Source organism: Asterias amurensis, chromosome 12, assembly GCF_032118995.1.
Source record: "Asterias amurensis chromosome 12, ASM3211899v1".
Classification (NCBI taxonomy): Eukaryota; Metazoa; Echinodermata; class Asteroidea; order Forcipulatida; family Asteriidae; genus Asterias; species Asterias amurensis.
This window is the reverse complement of record NC_092659.1, coordinates 9836657-9854516: the sequence shown is the minus strand read 5'-3', so window position 1 is coordinate 9854516 and position 17860 is coordinate 9836657. Positions and strand designations below refer to the sequence as shown.

At 40.2% G+C, this 17860-nt stretch overlaps 1 pseudogene; it reads right to left on the bottom strand.

Annotated features, from left to right (window-relative positions):
- Positions 1-792: 792 nt before the first annotated feature.
- On the bottom strand, positions 793-17176 carry LOC139945264 (interleukin-1 receptor accessory protein-like 1-B; annotated as a pseudogene).
- Between the last annotated feature and the right edge of the window lie 684 nt (positions 17177-17860).

The window sequence follows — 17860 nt, the reverse complement described above, 5'->3', positions numbered from 1 at the left end:
CAAGTAAGGTTGTATGTTAATAATTATTTTGAGCAATTACCAAGATTGTCCACTGCCTTTAATCTCAGAAGGAACTTCTACCGAGACAAGTTCACACAATCTCTACATCTGATTGACACACAATAGCCCTGAGCCAACCAAGGAGAACAAATCAGAGCGTTGATTGACTCTACACTGAAACCTCTCAACACCTATAAATAAGCCCACTTTTCTCTTTTCTCTTCAGTCTCCTGATGATGACTAGAGCAAGCTAGTCAAAAACGTTGAGACCATTACAAGAACTGACTCCACGGTAGTACAGTTAATTACAATCCTATAAGCTAAAGTAGCAGCCAATTTTCTATACTTTCCACCCAGGTAGTAGTTAAAAAGCAGGACAGTTCTTTTCAGAACTGAGAAGTCTCCCGAACATCTGATAAACCTACTCCGTGGTAGTAGAATTAAGCAAGACAGTTCTCTAAGAACAAACTCTACCTGGCAAGTAGATACACACATGGTGTTACCGCAAACCAAATAAATAACGTTTTCTTTATCATACTATTTGAATAAATTGATTCTGTTTAGTACTGTGTGTATGTTGTCACAAACAAATTTCACTAAAACAAATTTGCACCACATGTAACATTGATCTGCACAGGCTGTTCTTTCATCTGTGATTCCTTCATAGTTCTCCACACTGTATAACCAGGGTGGATTTCACAAAGACTTAAGACTAGTCTTATCTCGAGCTATGATGAGTTACTTGTCCTAACTTAGAACTAGCCTTAAGTTTTTAATAACTCCTAGGGGCTAGTCCTACACTCTTTGTGAAATCCACCACGGTTTGTCTTTAATAGCACTGGACTCCTTTGGTAGTTGTCAAAGACCAGTCTTCTCACTTGGTGTATCTCAGCATATGCACAAAACAACAAACCTGTGAAAAAATTTGAACTCAATTGGTTGTCGAAGTTGCGAGATAATAATGAAAGAAAGAATACCATTGTCACACGAAGTTGTGTGCTTTCAGATGCTTCATTTCGGGTTTCTCAAAATCTAAGGTCCGAAATCAAATTCAAATATTTTAGTGAGAAATTACTTCTTTCTCAAAACTACGTTACTTCAGCGGAAGCCGTTTCTCACATTCTTTATACTATGAACAGCTCTCCATTGCTTGTTACCAAGCCAATTTTTATGCTAACAACTATTTTGAGTAATTACCAATAGTGTCCAGTGCTTTTAAAGTTACTCAGCCTCATTTGTAGACTTGTTTTACAAATCCTCCAGGGCGTTCCTCTCTTCCATGCTGTCGATGTCCCTCCATCGTCTTGCTGCCATATGTCTAAGCAGCTGCTCTGTAGACGTCTCTTCGTTGTTTGGATCCCAGGTAATAGATTCAATGTTTGTTAAGATGCGGTTCAGATCAGGTATTGCTCCTAAATCTGCTGCATTGACATCTCGATAGATGATGGGAATGATCCTCAACTGCTTCTTCATGAGCTTGATCAATAGCAACATCCACTTGGAGAGCACTATGTTGAGCAGTCAGAAAATCTGGAGAAATGAGGAGGATGCAGCGACGACTATCCTTCAAGGCCTCTATGAGCTCTTCAACAAGGGCTGTAGAAAGGGAATGAGGAAAGAACAATTGAAACAGTTTACATCATGTCTAAAAGAAAAGCTAAATACTTTCATCGCAAGATTGTTGTAGTTGTTCTAATGTAAACACAAAAAAACAGGTTTTGTAAAACATGGCCATATCTTGTGCTTTTTGGAATAAAGTTTTATGACAGAATTGTGATTGTATTAGACTGCAGGAAATGCTTGCAATTACAAGGTTGTGGGTTCAAATGCTACCTAGCTAACCGCTGATTTCACATTAACTAGAAAAAATGTTGTCGTCTAGTTTTAGTCACTGAATCACAATTTCTTGATTTGTGCAATTCATAAGATTCTGGCAATAAACAATTATTGTATGAGAGAGATTGGCGTACATTCCCCCTTGTGCGATTTTGCCATGTTCCCTTGAAAAGAAAACAAACAAACAGACAAACAGACAAACAACGAAAAAGACAAACAAACAGACAAACAGACAAACAGACAAACAGACAAACAGACAAACAGACAAACAGACAAACAGACAAACAGACAAACAGACAAACAGACAAACAGACAAACAGACAAACAGACAACAGACAAACAGACAAACAGACAAACAGACAAACAGACAAACAGACAAACAGACAAACAGACAAAACAGACAAACAGACAACAGACAAACAGACAAACAGAACAGACAAACAAACAACGGACGAACGTACGGACGACGGACGACGGACGGACGGACGGACGGACGGACCGGACGGACCGGAGACGACGGACGACGGACGGACGGACGGACGACGGACGGACGACGGACGGACGGACGGACGACGGACGGACGGACGGACGGACGGACGACGGTACGACGGACGGACGGACGGACGGGACGGACGGACGGACGGACGGACGGACGGACGGACGGTACGGTACGGAACGGACGGACGGACGGACGGACGGACGGACGGTACGGACGGACGGAACGGACGGACGGACGGACGGACGGACGGAACGGACGGACGGAACGGACGGACGACGGTACGGACCGATACGGACGGACGGACGGAGGACGGACGGACGGACGGACGGACGTCGGACGGACGGACGGACGGACGGACGGTACGACGGACGGACGGTACGGACGGACGGACGGACGGACGTACGGACGGACGGACGGACGGACGGACGGACGACGGACGGACGGACGGACGGACGGACGGACGGACGGACGGACGGACGGACGGACGGACGGACGGAACGGACGGACGGACGGACGACGGACGGAACGGACGGACGGACGGACGGACGGACGGACGGACGGACGGACGGACGGACGACGGAACGAACGGACGAACGGACGAACGGACGAACGGACGAACGGACGAACGGACAAACGGACAAACGGACAAACAGACAAACAGACAAACAGACAAACAGACAAACAGACAAACAGACAAACAGACAACAGACAAACAGACAAACAGACAGACAACAGACAAACAGACAACAACAAACAAACAGACAAACAGACAGACAGACAGACAGACAGACAGACAGACAGACAGACAGACAGACAGACAGACAGACAGACAGACAGACAGACAGACAGACAGACAGACAGACAGACAGACAGACAGACAGACAGACAGACAGACAGACAGACAGACAGACAGACAGACAGACAGACAGACAGACAGACAGACAGACAGACAGACAGACAGACAGACAGACAGACAGACAGACAGACAGACAGACAGACAGACAGACAGACAGACAGACAGACAGACAGACAGACAGACAGACAGACAGACAAACAACGAACAAACAAACAAACAAACAAACAAACAAACAAACAAACAAACAACAAACAAACAAACAAACAAACAACAAGACAAACAAACAAACAAACAAACAAACAGTTTTGTGGCATTTAATAGGTGACCAGTAATTGTTGTGCTTACTTGTTGCAGCAAGAATATCAATGTCTTTAACACAAACGTTGTATCTTTCATCCTTAAGATTTTGACGCAAAGAAAGTGCAAAATGCCGATCTTCATCAGCATAGCAGATAAATGCATCATATGTCTTTCCACCTATAAGTAATAAAAATAATAATATTAATATTCGTGTTTTATACCAACACTATTACCCTGATCACTGGGCCATTTCATTCCTTAAAGGAACACGTTGCCTTGGATCGGTCGAGTTGGCCTTTGAAAAGCGTTTGTAACCGTTTGTTATGAAATGCATATGGTTGGAAAGATGTTTTAAAAGTAGAATACAATGATACACACAAGTTTGCCTCGAAATTGCGTGGTTTTCCTTCTACTGTGCGAACTAACACAGTCGGCCATTTATGGGAGTCAAAATTTTGACCCCCATAAATGGCCGACGTGTTAGTCGACGAGGTAAAAGGAAAACCACGCAATTTTGAGGCATGTTTGTGTGGATCATTGTATTCTACTTTTACAACATCTTTCTACCCATATGCATTTTATAAAAAACGGTTACAAACGCTTTTCAAAGACCAACTCGCCCGATCCAAGGCAATGTGTTCCTTTAAACCGTCTCAGCTCCCTGGGGAGTATACAGGCTGTGCCGCTAAATATGAAGCACACCAAGCTAAACCAACCACATCTCTGCCACATCTCAACCACGTCTCTCCCCTGCCCTCACCGGTACCCATTTACTCCATGGTGAAGAGAAGCAACTATAGTAAAGTGTCTTGCTCGGGGACACAAGTGTCATGACTGGGATTCGAACTCTGCTGAACAAGAACACCAGAGCTTGAGTTCAGTGCTCTTATCCGCTCGGCCACGACACCCCATAATATTAAGTGCTCTTGGTTTCCGAACCTCTTGCAGGTGTATCATGGTGAATTCAAATCTCAAACATTTTTGAAGTCATGTTATTTTTGTTTCTTGTTTTTTAATTTTGTTATTTAAGTCAGTACTAATTATACCCCAACGAGTTGAAACCAGCGGTTCTTTTCAGAACTACCCCAACTCATTGAGAGATATTCATTACATGGTGTTACCGCACACTTGTCCATATCAGTGCAAAGTTTCAAATCCTACTTATACCCCACTGGTTAAACCTGACCTCCCGGGCCCCAACCACACAAATGAAGTATTCATGGACATAGTTTGAACTGCTGGCTGAAAGTAATGAATTTATTGATTCAGTAATTTTGTTTTTCTTCTTAATTAAATAATAATGAAGAAAGTTAAGTTAGAGGCAACATAATATTAGTGGTTTACAATGTACAACATCTGATCACTGTCAAATCGACTTCATCGACGATCAAACTGAGCAGTTTTTGGACAAAAACATCCGGCTGTTTTTGGTATGACAAAGAAAATGTGTCATCTCATTGACATTTGGACATAGTTGTGTTATAAAGTTTTATCTTCAAGTACGCCCTAATCCTCAAATCAGATTTGCAGAACTAGTACCTGCATCTTGTGTATTCTATGTCACGCACCAAGTTTGCTTGAAGATATCGCGCCTATGTGGAAAAACAACTAAATATAGCGCGTCCGATATCCAACTCGGCAACGCAGACGCGCTATTTTTTCTGTATTCCTCACGCGCTTGTGTGATGTCTAATATTATCTTCACGTACGCGCAAATCCTCCAATCAGATTTGAAGAATGGAGTGGTGATAAAAACCTATAATTGCACAGCTAATATCAGTGGTGATAAAAACCTATAATTGCACAGCTAATATCACTACCTGCGTCTTGTGTGTTCTATGTCACGCGTCAAGTTTGCTTGAAGATAAATATGTTATCACACGCGCTTGTGGAAATACGGAAAATATACCGCGTCTGCGTCCCATATCCAACGTGGCCGAAGCGCTATATTTTTCCATATTCCACTCGCACTTGTGTGATAACTTATAATATAGGTAGCTTTGAAGGAGAAGGAAAAAAGGTTCAAAACTAAGCCTATAAACACCATACCAGACAACTTGGTAAGATTTGGCAGGTGAAAGAACAAATAGTCCTTGTTGTGGTTGGAAGGACTTGCCACCACTATAAAGGATCAGAGAGATCCATTTAACATGACTGTGTGCCGGTAAGATCTGCTCTGGAAAGGCAGCATTTATGGGAACAATAGAATCAGGAAAATCTATCGGAACAAACTTAAAGGCTATTGGTATTTACTCAAAATAATTGTTGGCATAAAAACTAACTTGGTAACAAGCAATGTAGTTGATAGTATAAAACATTGTGAGAAACGTCTCTCTCTGAAGTAACGTAGTTTTCAAGAAAGAAGTAATTTTCCAAGAATTTGATTTCAAGACCTCAGAATTAGATTACGTGTGACAAGGGTGTGTTTTGTTTTTTTAGTGTTTTGTTTTCATTATTATCTCGCAACTAGGACAACCAATGAGTATACAACCATATTTTCACAGGTTTGTTATTTTGTGCTTATGTTGAGATACACCAACAGAGAAGACTAGTCTTTGACAGTCACCAACAGTGTCTAGTGCCTTTAAATTTCTCTTTTGCATGCTGTTATAGCACGAAATAAAAATAATGAATAGTGATGAATACAAATGATGTATATTGCTTGAAAATGGAATAATAGCTTTTTTTACTTTCAATTTGAGTTTCATCAAAATTGCTATTTACAAAGATACTTTTTGGGGAAAAATGAAGTAAATTCTTACCATCTTCTTCCAGTGATCTATAATGATGCATGACATATAATAAGATGTTCTTTCTCTTGAATTGCCATGTGAGGGCTCCAGAGACTAAGATAAGAAGCAGACATGCTAAAGACACACTGATGACGATGATAGCAGTCAAGTTGGCCTTCGGTGTCTCTAAAAACAAAGAACAAATAAGGAGTTAACCAGGGCCCAATTTCATGGCTCTGCGTACCATAAGCACAGAATCAACGCTTACGGAAGCAGGGAATTCTGTGCTTACTACAGCTGGCGTATTTCACAGGTTTGAGGCGAATTTTGGCTTCTGCGCATGCCTACTCATGTTATTAGGCATTCTACGCTTACAAGGCTAGCGCAGAAATTTGGCGGTTAGCAGAATCATGAAATTGGGCCCAGATTTTACAAATCAAAGCCTGTCAAATACAGACAAATCTAGTTTAATAAAAGAGTTGACATTTGCCCTTGGTTGCAGATTGTTGCAAAACAAGTTCATTGGTGCTAAAAAGTTGCAGCTGCCATCATCTGATTGTCAAAGCTGCAGAATCTATACCCCTTACCGAAACACTCTGATGACCAATAATGTTTCTATCTGTCATCATGGATCTAGATGAAAACTGTTTTGACACTGTTCATATGAGGCAATATTTATTTTCTTTGTTGCTAGCTTTGACGACACTTTGTACGCTGCAAAAGGTACATAGTGTCAAGGGTCTAATGGGGTCAAGATATGAAGTGTCCTTTAAGAAGGTACAAAGTATCCAGGCTACAAAGTGTCCAAAGTCACTTCACTTCTAATGGGGTCAAGATATGAAGTGTCCTTTAAGAAGGTACAAAGTATCCAGGCTACAAAGTGTCCAAAGTCACTTCACTTCTAATGGGGTCAAGATATGAAGTGTCCTTTAAGAAGGTACAAAGTATCCAGGCTACAAAGTGTCCAAAGTCACTTCACTTCTAAAGGGGTCAAGGTACGAAGTGTCCTTTAAGAAGGTACAAAGTATCCAAGCTACAAAGTGTCCAAAGTCACTTCACTTCTAATGGGGTCAAGATATGAAGTGTCCTTTAAGAAGGTACAAAGTATCCAGGCTACGAAGTGTCCAAAGTCACTTCACTTCTAAAGGGGTCAAGGTACGAAGTGTCCTTTAAGAAGGTACAAAGTATCCAGGCTACAAAGTGTCCAAAGTCACTTCACTTCTAATGGGGTCAAGATATGAAGTGTCCTTTAAGAAGGTACAAAGTATCCAGGCTACGAAGTGTCCAAAGTCACTTCACTTCTAAAGGGGTCAAGGTACGAAGTGTCCTTTAAGAAGGTACAAAGTATCCAGGCTACGAAGTGTCCAAAGTCACTTCGTACCTTTCAAAAGGTACATTTATAGGCCTTTTCATACTACCTCTATTTAGAACCACGCTGAAACCTACCTGGGTCCTCTCTGGTTCAGCCTCACTTCTTTTCGACACGGATCAGAGATAAGCAACATTCACACTGGTCTTTCTGTGAACCGGCTATAACAGCTCACGCCGAAAAATGCAATTTCGATCCGGATTGAGATTTTCAACTCTGCCAGGAATTTTTCAATCCGGCTAGAGCATGCTACCTGGATCTGAGGCTTTTTGAAATTTGTACAGTGTGAAACGGGTTGAACAAAATTTCCAGTTCGGAACCGGTTCCGACCCCAAGATTTCGGACAGTCTAAAAGGGTCAAGGTACAAAGTGACCCGACACCTGCTCAAAAGGTTATTCAATTTAAAGACACTGGACACTATTGGTAATTGTCTAAACCTGTGAAAATTTGAGCTCAATCGGTCGTAGAAGTTGCGAGATAATAATGAAAGAAAAAACACCCTTGTCACGCAAATTTGTGTGCTTTCAGATGCTTGATTTCGAGACCTAATTGTTCTAAATCTGAGGTCTCGAAATCAAATTCGTGGAAAATTACTTCTTTCTCGAAAACTACTCAACTTCAGAGGGAGCCATTCCTCACAATATTTTATACTATCAGTATCTCCCCATTACTCGTTACCAAGTAAGGTTTTATGCTAATAACTATTTTGAGTAATTACCAATAGTGTCCACTGCCTTTAAACAAAATTTGCAGCACTACACAAAAATTATGCCTGCATCTAAAACCATCTTAGAGCTGTCCATCCAATATACTACAAAATCTGACAAACCTGATAGAGAAAGCACCCATGTACTTTCATTTCCAAAGCTTGAGGTTGCCACGAGACGATAATAGCCAAATGCCTCTGGATCAACGACGTCAATACGCAAATGCTTTCCAGGAGTAGGCATTTCGTTGTATCCACTGTATTGAGAAAAAACATTCAAATTCTGCTTATTCTACTAATTCATTAAAGGATTTGGGTACTTTCTTTTTGACGCAAAACATAATGTCCAGAGATTTAAATTAAACTTATCTGGTTTGAAGATAATGACAGTGAAAGCTTCTCTTAAAGTATTACTTACTGAGGTGCTGCATTTTTTGAGAAATGAGTTAAACAAGTCACGATAAATAATTTTTGTGACAAAAATCGTTTTAGTATGTTAAACTTATTTCCGTGACATTGTTTTAGTCAGTTCTCAAAAACTACAGCACCTCAGCTCGTAATATTTTCAGGGAAGCCTTCTATTATCATTTTCTTCAAACTTTGTAAGTTTAATGTAAATCTGTGGACATTGTGCTTTGTGTCACAAAAAGTACCCCAATCATTTAAGTAATGAGGTTAAAACATTTACTAGCAAGTATAATAATAATAAAATGAGTAATAATGACATTTATAGTGCACATTTTCCATACAAAAATGATCAAAAACGCCTTTAAATGAAATTATTAGGAAGAACTACCGTATTTTCCTGCGGATAAGACGCGTCTTATCTGACTTTTTAGACCCCAAAAACATCGATGCGTCTTATCTTTCGGTGCGCCTTGTCTGCTGACGATTGATTTTTTTTTTATGATCACTGCGTGAAATAAAAAATACCTTCATGTCCAGTTCAAATCAACGATCTTTGTGTGAAGAATCCTTACTCAATAATGCGGTCGAACAAGACTATTCAGACACTGTGACCGTATTTTCGTTCGAACAATGCCGCAATCCCCCAGACGGTCCAATTATTCCAACAATGCTGCAACGTGTTTATTCCCCATGACCGTGCTTTCATTCCATTAATGCCGCAATGCATCTAGCTTTCGGCCCAACAGACGTCGGCAGTGTACAAACGTTTTTCTGTGTGGCCGGGTATTCGTTCCGAAAACGATTGATAGTCAATAACTTCATACAAACGTCATTCACCCAACCGCTATTGTGTGGTGAACTTTGAGGGTTTATTTTATTTTATTGCTTCAAAACTTCGGGTAGGAACGGTTGTTAAAATCATGGTTGCCCTTGCATGAAACTTGCCTGTAAAATCAACGATGTCCAAGTTCAGACTCGAAAATCTCTCAAAACGACACAGAAAATTAGCCCCAAAACGCAACCGTTCCAAGGTCTGTAAATTTAATCACGCAACACAAAAGCAGATATCGCCTATAGTCGTTGTTACTGTGAGTGTGACAATAAATACAAGAAACATTGAACGCTAGAGGGCGTTTTGGAACATTGTAATAGCGTGAGGTTAAACGCCCTCTATTGGTAAAAATTACGTGAACCAGCAATAAACGCATTGAGACAAGACTCGACGTGTCTGGGCTAGACTGCGCCCCTGTCTTTATCCGGAAGGTCCCTGCCGCTAGATCCAGTGATTCCCTTTGGATACAATGAACGTGCAGTGATATAGATGCCCAATAGTCACTGCTCTCAAGTCCGCAATGGAATTTGACTGCATACGTTCAGGCTATGTCTGGGCATGCTTGGGATCCGCACAGTCACGTGGGAATTTTGGCGCATTTCCAGGCAGCGCAAATGCGACGGCTTAGCGCAACCCATCGGCGAACATCGTTCAATACGGTGCCCACATGGTCTCCAACATCTGTTGTGGATTCTCGAGATTGAGCAGCGCAATCCACTGTGTACATGTGCATATTAATGTGCATGCAGCGACATCCCGGCCGGAGGATACATTACTACACCCACACGCTACGTCCGTCTGTCGTTGCAATGTATCTGTATCAGCAAGGATCCTCGTAGTTTGTGGGGACGTCGGATGGATGTGTCCAGGGAGGCATTGTGTTCATGTTGCAAATAAAATTAACTTCAGACAGTGCGTGGACCATGGTTTCTGCCCGCTGATTGGGCCGAACTTTATGTTATTTACAATATACAGCGTTGGCTGATTGGATAAAGGTCGGTATACGTAGGTTCTCAAAGGCAACAAATTACGTCTTTGTGTCAATGTACCGACACCGGGTGGCGCCAGGTGTTCTTTTGTTTGCGGTTAAACGTGCGCCTTGTGCGGCGGTGCGCCTTGTCTGCTGACGTTTGAATTTTTTTTTGTCATTTTAGCGTCCTGCGCCTTGTCCGCCGAGCGTCTTATCCGCAGGAAAATACGGTAAAACAATGACATGGTAAACACCAAATAAAACAAGAATAACATAATTTTTAAAAATCCACCTTCAAAAGGTGCAAGTGCAAGTTCACTATTTCAGGTTTTCGGGTTAGGATTAATTAAAGGCAGTGGACACTATTGGTAATTACTCCAAAACAATTATTAGCATAAAACCTTACTTGGTAATGAGCAGTGGAGAGCTGTAGATAATATAAAACATTGTGAGAAACGGCTCCCTCTAGATTAACATAGTTTTCGAGAAATAAATACTTTTCCACAACGTTGATTTCGAGACCTCAGAATTAGATTTTGAGGTCTCGAAATCAATCATCTGAAAGCACACAAATTCGTGTGACAAGGGTGTTTTTTCTTTTATAGTTATCTCGCAACTTCGACGACCAATTGAGCTCAAATCACCAATAGTGTCCAGTGCCTCTAAGCATTTCAGCATCCAAACTACCTGTCCTCTCCAATATGTGTGTAGTCAACCTCCTCCTCATATATAGATTGCTCTAAACACTCAACTGGCTTCCATTCTACGATACCTGGCGACGTCTCTATTTGCTTCTCCCAGGTCATGTTCACGTCATAAATCTTCTTTCCGCAGAAGAAGAAGCAGAAGAATTCAATTTGTTGTCCGATATTAGCTGTTTGGTTGGTACAGGTATTAGCTGGAAGACTGATGGGCTTGTAGATCCACGGGATATCTGGATGTTGTAAATGAAACACAAATACAATTATCTTTATGTTATGTAATCTATACCCCCATATCTGCATTCAAAGTGATTTCCCATAGAACATTCAAATGCAGTAAACTACATTTGTACAAGAAAACATGTGCATTTACGTGATTTCCCATAGAACATTCAAATGCAGTAAACTACATTTGTACAAGAAAACATGTGCATTTACGTGATTTCCCATAGAACATTCAAATGCAGTAAACTACATTTGTACAAGAAAACATGTGCATTTACGTGATTTCCCATAGAACATTCAAATGCAGTAAACTACATTTGTACAAGAAAACATGTGCATTTACGTGATTTCCCATAGAACATTCAAATGCAGTAAACTACATTTGTACAAGAAAACATGTGCATTTACGTGATTTCCCATAGAACATTCAAATGCAGTAAACTACATTTGTACAAGAAAACATGTGCATTTACGTGATTTCCCATAGAACATTCAAATGCAGTAAACTACATTTGTACAAGAAAACATGTGCATTTACGTGATTTCCCATAGAACATTCAAATGCAGTAAACTACATTTGTACAAGAAAACATGTGCATTTACGTGATTTCCCATAGAACATTCAAATGCAGTAAACTACATTTGTACAAGAAAACATGTGCATTTACGTGATTTCCCATAGAACATTCAAATGCAGTAAACTACATTTGTACAAGAAAACATGTGCATTTACGTGATTTCCCATAGAACATTCAAATGCAGTAAACTACATTTGTACAAGAAAACATGTGCATTTACGTGATTTCCCATAGAACATTCAAATGCAGTAAACTACATTTGTACAAGAAAACATGTGCATTTAGATGAACAAACAGTGTCTTTGTTTAATTATAATTATAATACAAGGTATTTATAAAGCGCTCTAACTAACAGGGGAAAGTACCACAGTGCTGTACACAGCATAACAAAAAGCATATAATGAACAAAATAAGCAAACAAATCAGTTGAACAAGTGAGATCTTTCTTGAAGACTGCTAGTGAGCTATAGAGTGGCGGATGCTGTATGGTAAACTATTCCAGAGTTTGGGGCAGAAGCGTGGAAGCTTTTTCCCCCAGTAGTGGTTCATGTTTTGGGGATGGCAATTAGTCTGTTTGTACCGGTACACATAGCACAGTGTCAAAAGAGTACATAAATGTCTTCCGAGTGATGACATTTGTTTTTGTTGGCATGTTTTTACATATATGATACCACTACTCTCAGTGTAAGAAAATTCTATGCTCTTTCCAACATTATACAGTTGTTGGGATATGTTGATTTGATAGGCATAAATAATGAGTATTAAATGCAGCAATAAGCACTCACTATTCATTGGCTTTGTGCGTTTTTTTTTCTTTTTCAGTCAAACAAATATTATTCATAAATACTGCAGAGAGTTTCGCTATTCCTATTGGTGGAGAGCGCGTCACGCGGGGGTGTTTAAACCTTTGATAATAACCAGTGATTATAACCAGTTGTGAGCGGATGCTCCGCGCTAGTCTTGGTGCAAGGCGTTTCATGACACGCGAGCTTGCACCTGTGCTTATAAGACAGTTTCTTCATTCCTATTGGTTGAGAGCAACGGCTGAAACAGTTATGCCACATCACGCGATACGCACGACGCGCACCGCAATCTCCTTATAAGGTGTTGTTTACCTGAGGGCCTTACCATTTCATAGCTGGAGGGGTGCTGTGTTGAAAGACATCATTGAACAATTATAATTTTTGCATTGATTTTACTTTTTGACCAAAAAGTGTTGATGTTTTTTGACCCAAAAGGTATTTATGAATGGGAATCAAAGTGTGTTGAATTTGTTTTTAACTAGTGGTTTAAACCCACCGAGGCCTGGTTCTTGATAATTTACCTCGACTTCGTCTCGGTAGAATTATAAAAAAACCAGGCCTCGGCGGGTTTAAACCACTAGTTGAAAACCTCTTCACCACACATTGATTCCCTTAGTAAAGCATTCCCCAAAACACTGCTGACATGCCAAGTAAGAAGGTAGAAGGTTAAAAAGTAAGAAGGTTAATAATTAAGAGCTTTCCATAACAAACCTTTAATAAAAACCTCAACAGTGCGATTGATGCTCACAATGCCATCTGTTACTATGCATGTATAGTTGCCCTGTTCATCATGGAAAGGTTTGAGTAGCTGTAACTCCTCCTTGGAGTCACTCAATTGGATCCAAGTTGTGTCCCCAAAGGGAAACTCCAAAGAAAAGTCCTTTAGCCATTTGATGTCACAAAAGTTTCTGGCAGAGCAGTTAATTGCAAAATAGTGTTCAATTACCACTGTGACAGGTGTAAGCAGAGATGAGGTGAATTCCAGTTTAGAATCTTAAAAAAAAGGATATAATTGTTATTCGTTAATGGAAAATATAGACACTGGACACCTTTGGTATTGGTAATTGGCAAAGACCAGTCTTCTCACTTGGTGTATCTCAACATAATTATGCACAAAATAACAAACCTGTGAAAATTTGAACTCAATAATGGTCGCCGAAGTTGCGAGATAATAATGAAAGAAAAAACACCCTTGTCACACGAAGTTGCTTGATGTTTGATTTTGGGACCTCAAAATCTAATACTGATGTTTCAAAACCAAATTCAAATACTTTAGAGGAAAATAACTTCTTTCACGAAAACTACATACTTCAGAGGGATCTGTTCTCACAATGTTTAATACTACCAACAGCTCTCCATTGCTCGTTACCAAGTAATTTTTTATGCTAACAATTATTGTGAGTAAATACCAAGTGTCCACTGCCTTTTAATTATCTTTTTGATTCATACTCTTGTGGCCTCACCGCTCCATCCCACCTAAACTGAGTCTGACATCTTCACCTACACACCCCTTACACACGCGCGTCTCTTGTCTGCAATTTGGGGGTCAAAATGTGCACAAAAGGATGGTACACGTGTTTAAACACCAATGCAAGTGTAAACACATGTACCATCCTTTTGAGCATGTTTTGACCACAAAGATGGCGGACAGGAGACACGTGTGCAAGTGTGTTGGGCATTGTGCATGGGGTCTATAAATACAATACCTGGGTTGGATTTCACAAAGAGTTAAGACAATAGCAAAACCAGGAGGTCTTTCATGCTTGAGTACTATGCAAGCTCAAACAACCATGAAGCGATGGTACAAGTAAAAATAAAAAAAAAATCTTATATATAGACCATGTGAACTTGTTTACAATAAGTGCTACCCTGTACATTTTTTTAGTATTCTGGCAGGCAGAATTCTACACAGGTCCTATGGGAAAGTTGACACTTTGTGTCATAATTTCCACATAAATCCAAGAGTTATGAAAGTAAAAGCTGGACAAGTTTTGAGATGTGCCCCCTTTCTTCATATCAAAAGTTGATAAGAATTAGACACTGCAATCTCCATAAAATATAAGATTGTATGTTTTCTTCCCTTAGGCTGTGTACAAATCGTGCCTGCAGGAAGTTCAGGCTCTGTGGCTCTTTTTGTAAACATGTGATGTCACAGGTCACATCTTCTACAGCGCACATGTTTACCACCAAGGTACTCAAGCATAGTATTGTAGAAAGAGAGGGTTTTTAAAGAATTCTGAGACCCAGTTATAGTTATGTAGCACCCTATAAGGGTTTACCAGGTGTTACAGTGCATTTAGCAGCCACAGCCAGGAACACCGGGGTGAACCCACTTCTCTTTTCGATAAGCGCTTCGGGTTCTTTTTCATACAATTCAAATTGTTCCAGAAAAAGCTGCCTGTGGTTAATTGTACACCCATTGACCTGTCCATAAAATCCATGAAGTCAGACTTACACTTGGTAAACTAGGAAAGAGGTTTTGGTAAACTGTTGGTAAGCACTAAATAGTGACTTTCAAAATCTAGTTTGAGGCAGGCAAATCTTAAAGTTAACTCACCATCGGATGGATTACTCAGCTGACAGGATTTCTGTACTTCCTCTTGACGCGTTACGTTGAAAGGAAAGCTGCTTGTTGCTATGGCAACTAGGCTGTGTAAAATAACTACCTGTACCTGCATTATTCAAAGTTAATGGTTAACATTTTAAAAGGAAATATTTCTAAACATCTAGCACTTTCAAAATAATGTAGTCTCAATCCCACAATTGATGAAGATTCCAAGAATTAGACGATGATCTTTTTTGAATTCAAATTGATTTGGTCAATTCATAAAACCAAGTCAATTCAATACCAAATAAGGGTGTCATCTACATCATCTATCTACATCTAGACAATGGTACGACTATCTCCATGTCTAGACTATCTAGACCCAGTAAGAGTAACTAAAAATACAAATATGAATATTAGACTTGCGGGAACAACCATGTGTAAAATCTCTTTCGAGGGAGTGTGTTGGCTCTGAAAGAGTCGGTTTGGTCTCAACACTTCAACAGTTTACACTGCTCATCTTCAGGAGAACGACCCAGTAACTAGGGCACTGACAGTGACTCACTGTACTCCTTGTTCAAAAAATGGTCACATTTGAGAGGTCGTCCAAGGCAAACATTCATCAATTGTTAGAACGTGTTTCTGTGATTTTCTCTGATTTCCACAAGACCCAGCTTTGCAAAAAAAATGCTGAATTACAACAAAAAAAGAGAAAACAAACTAGCTGAAAATCGCCTCCGACCTAGACCCAGTAACTGGGGCTCTGAAACTCATTCATCATGGAAATGACAAAATTGTTTAAAATGAGTACAGAGCCCCGCCCCAAGTTACTGTTCTGGGTTGCACTATGACCATGGACTCTGGAGGTAGGAAATGACTGTCCTGCTGGTGCTGGCTTCTTGAGTCTTGATTTAAAAAAATTACGAGTCTAATGAGTGTAATAATTGCAAGACAAACAACCGATGCCATTCTTCTCCTGAAAATAATAATAACCGTATATAAAGCGCCTTTTGCCAATGCGGCAGGTATTATAACTGCAAGGAGTGGGACAAATTTTGAGATACAAGACCTTATCCTTAGCACCATGTAATGGTTCACAAGGTGCTACGGCGCAATATGCTTCCATTTCAAAACAAAAACATGCATCTGGGAACTACGATTTAACAATTTTTGAAATTGCGGAGGGGATTTTCTGTCGCCGACACGGCCAATGAGAGTTCAAAGGACACATAGAGTCTAATTTTGGCGAGAAACAAAGAAGAAGAAATTTCGTTCCCAAAATTAAATTAAAACTTTATAAAAGAACCAGAAAAAAGCAGACACGTTATTGTCGCGAGGTTACGAGAGACGATAGCGAAACGAAACCGCATGAGTATGGCATTCCATTATTATTTTTCCAATTCAAAGAAAAAGCCATAATGCCTTGATAAAAAGGACAGTGGAGGATGATGACAACAAACAACACAACTTCCCACAAGCCCGACGTTTTGGCAACTTCCTTTATTACAAAAAGTATCGCCCCGACCCGTTCTTGACCAGGAACGGGAGAGAGTGAAAATTGCTTACGGTGTTATTTCTTTTAATCATTAATGCGAAATGTTAAAATAGTTTAAATCAAATTACTCACCACCAGCAAACCCCGTCCTTGTTTTCCTGCCATTTTGTCACACCCTGAACCAAGTTTGTGTGTGGTTCACTTTTTCATGTGGTGGACACTTATTCTCAAACGTTTGGGGTTCATTGGTACACACTAATAAGTATCCGAAGGAAATATTGACCATGTCCCGTGTTATTGCTAAACTTCACCTAGTCCCAACTAAAACGTTTGGGGGCCCATCGATTTCCGTGTACACAATACAGCGTGTAGTCAACAGGCACGCTGACTGCAAGAACAGACCCCTTCACATAACCCAACCTCATAATATTTAACCCTCGACGGAATTTCTTCAAATTTTTAGAATGTATTAATGACGAATGTAGCTTAATAAATAGTCTGTTTTCAGCTTTTTCCTATGTATAGTTGTCAACTTAATCAAAGTTAAAGTCATCTCAAACGTTTGGGGCTCATCGACTTCCAAGTACCCGCCTATACAGCGTATTGTAACTGTAACATTCGTGCCAATCAGCCAGTAGACTTGATGACAAGTCGTTAGGCGCTGCCTATTTGTCTGCCTTTCATGCAACATAGCAATGTTACACATATCAGCCAGTAGAGGGCGCCAGCACGGCTCCGCGGTGCAAGAACAGATCCCCACTCTTATACCCTTCACAAAACCCGTCCTCATAGTATTTAAACCTCGGTAGAATTTCTTCAACTGTTCATAATCTATTAATGAAGAATGTAGCTTAATAAATAATATTTTTTCATATTTTTCCTATGTATAGTTGTCAACTTATTCAAAGTTAAAGTCATCTCAAACGTTTGGGGCTCATCGATTTCAAAGTACCGCCAATACAGCGTATAGTCAACACGCACGCTGACTGCATGAAAAGACCCCA